Source organism: Octopus bimaculoides, chromosome 6 (assembly GCF_001194135.2).
Source record: "Octopus bimaculoides isolate UCB-OBI-ISO-001 chromosome 6, ASM119413v2, whole genome shotgun sequence".
In the NCBI taxonomy this organism is placed as follows: Eukaryota; Metazoa; Mollusca; class Cephalopoda; order Octopoda; family Octopodidae; genus Octopus; species Octopus bimaculoides.
This window is the reverse complement of record NC_068986.1, coordinates 116437957-116441297: the sequence shown is the minus strand read 5'-3', so window position 1 is coordinate 116441297 and position 3341 is coordinate 116437957. Positions and strand designations below refer to the sequence as shown.

The 3341-nt window shown below is 34.5% G+C and overlaps 1 protein-coding gene across 1 annotated transcript in view; it reads right to left on the bottom strand.

Annotated features, from left to right (window-relative positions):
- Positions 1-3341, bottom strand: part of LOC106881345 (SPARC-related modular calcium-binding protein 1) — a 199144-nt gene that overhangs the window by 57050 nt on the left and 138753 nt on the right. The window lies entirely within an intron of this gene.

Sequence of the window (3341 nt, the reverse complement as noted above, 5' to 3'; positions counted from 1 at the left end):
TATATATATATATATATATTCTTTAGGAAGTTAAAAGTTATGGCCGGTCATAGAACAATAACTTCGCACCAATAAAGCGCCTAGCAGTATAGGTGACTCGTCAGACTCAAATGGTTGAAGGTGTATAACCTCTCTACAACTGGAGGAAGAAATATGTAACGGCCAGTTGGTCTAGAAGCAAATAATAATTGTCCGTGTTGCGGGTGGTACGGAGTTATCCCCCTTATATCAGATACTGCCATGGTTATGTGCAAAGGAGCTGTAGCAGGACTATTCAACGAATGGGGAATCCCAAGTCTGAAGTAGGAAACCTTTTAGATGAAAGCATTGACCGAATACTTCTTTCCTGAAATTTAAAAAGGTCCCCAGGTCGAGCGAGTTTTTTTTAGGATTCTTGCCCTCTCAGACAAGCAAAGTTTATATCATTTGGTCTCTTTTATAGGAGCTTCTATTTAATTGTGTATGGTGTTCCTTCCACTTTAAAGCTCCATATGTGATGTTGTACCTTCTTGGTTTTCTAAAAGAGGACTTGTGGTTGTTCAGATATTGCTTAATCGGGGATACTGTTGAACCGACATATTTTCGTTCCTGTGTATAGTTACAACTGCTACCATTGTTGTAATGGCAACAATGGTAGCGGCGATGGCAGTCGTGGTATCAGTACTTCAAGCAGCAGAGAGAACAATACCAACAGTTGTGACAGCAGCAGCAAAAACCAATTTTGCGGGTGGAGATAGACGCTACGCCAGCAACAACAGAACCACCAGAATTACGCCCAAGATTATCAGCACCGTCAACGACTCCAGCGCAACAACAACAACAACAACGACATCAGGTCCAGAGTTAAAAGAAACATCGGAGCATGTCCAATACACAGACACGAAAATATGTTGGTTCAAACGCGCCCCCGTTTAAGCAACATCTGAACAACCACAAGTTCTTTAGGATACCAGAAAAGTGCAACACCACGTCCCTGGCCAAACATGTATGGAGCTTAAAAGAAAGAACCCATACATAATTAAATGGAAATTCCTTGAACAACTAGGGGCTTGTATAAACATAATCAAACGATGTAGCTTTGCTTGGCTGAGAGAGCAAGAATCTTAAAAACTCGCTCGACACGGGGATCCTTTTAAACTCCAAGAAAGAAGTATTCAATCAATGCTTCCATCTAAAACGTATCCTAATTCAGACTTGACTTTGCTCCTTCGTTGAATAGTCCCGTCACAGCTCCTTCGCATATAATCATGACCGGAGCCAATGTAAGGAGGATAACAAACCAACTGACCGTCACATATCTCTTCATCCAAGTGTAGAGAGGTTATCCACCTTCAGTCATTTGAGTCTGACGAGTCACCTATACTGTTAAGCGTTTTATAAGTGTGAAACCAATGGTCATTCCATGACCAGCCATAGCTTTTAACTTCCTAAAATAATACATTACTGCTCTAATACTTTAGCGTCTGCTTCTTTTCGGATATATGAGCTACTGACCATTCGTATATTCGTATATTCGTATATATATATATATATATATATATATGTGTGTGTGTATATATGTGTGTGTATACACATATAAATATACATATATACATATACATACACACATATATATACACACATATACATATACATATATGCATATATATATATATTTATGTATTCATATAAGCATGTAAATATTTACTTATAGAGCAGAGAGTATGTATTGACATTGGGATGGGCTTGTATGGATATTTTGCATTCATATTTGTCTCTAGGCGAAGATAAAAATTAGCTATTTAGCCAATCATAAAATGCCTCATGCATCCAAATTTAATAAATAGATATTACATACTATGAATAGCAGGATGCGGTATAGTGGATTAAAAGAAAAAAAAAACTTAGATGAAAAGAGGGTGGAATGCGACCTGCGGGATTCGAACTTGCATCTTCTGTAACCATGATAAATGTACTAACCATTAATACTAAAAGTAAACTTTCTTCCATCCGATTAGAAACTTTATTTTTTCAAGAGAGAAAGTAGATCTGCTGACATTATAAACATGTAGAAACTTCGAGGGGTAAAATAATCGTGTATTTTAAGGATGAGACTCGAAGTGGAAGCATCTAAAAGAATATATCCTAATTCAAGCAGACGGTCAGTAATTTTTGTGAGAAGTCACTTGACCGATTATATCAACATCAGTACTTGGGCTAGTATTGCATTTTACTAGCCTCGTATAAACGAAAGGCAAAGTCGACTCCTGTGAGTATTGAACTCAAAGCGTGAAGGTACGGAAGAAATACCGCAAGACATTTTTCACAAAGACTTAACGATTTTTTTATTGAGGTGGAAAAAAATGCTTATAGAGAAAAAAAAGATGGTCGAAGGTTACTTGCAAGAAGCGAACCCGTATCTTATTTTGTATATTTCTTACAGCTCTGCTAGTGAATAGAATCTGGTTTAAACTTATAACGGGCCTCGCATACATTCAGCCTAAATAAGCCGTCCGTTGAAATTTCGAAATCACTGTCAATATAACTTACATATATACTTTATTATAAATATATATATATATATATATATATATATATATATATATATATGTACATACGTACGTATGTATGTATGTATGTGCATTATGTATTTGTATTTACACATACATACATGTTCTCGTGGATATGAAAGCATGTATTTATATGTAAGTAGTATATATAAGTACGTATATACATATACACAAGTGTGTGTGTTTGTGTGTGTCCTTGAGTATATATTTACCCATATATGTGTAGATGTGTATGTACATTTGTATAGACGTATGCAATCAGTGTTAAGTTCAAACATATTCATAAATATGTGATGAAAGATATTAAAACATACATATACATAGTTAATGACATCTAAGAGAGGTAGAAAAGATAAAACATTAAAATAGATAGATAGACAGACAGACAGACAGAGAAATTGATTGATTGACTAGGTAAAGAGACAGAGAGACAATTAGACGGACAGGTAGGAAATAAATAAGAAGAGAAATAGATGAATTGATAAATAGATGGATAGTGAGATACAGAGAATGGAAATCTGCATAGAGTGATAGGTTGACAGGAATGAATAAATACAGAAACAGACAGATCAATACATAGACAGTATATAGATAGATATATATAGATATATATAGATATATATAGACAGTATATAGATAGATGAAAGATTTAGAACGATAGAAGGGTATGTATTTGTGTGTGTAGATATACATACATACATATATGTATATGTATGTATGTATGTGTATGTATGTGCATGTATGTATGTGTATGTATATATATATATATATATATATATATATATATATATA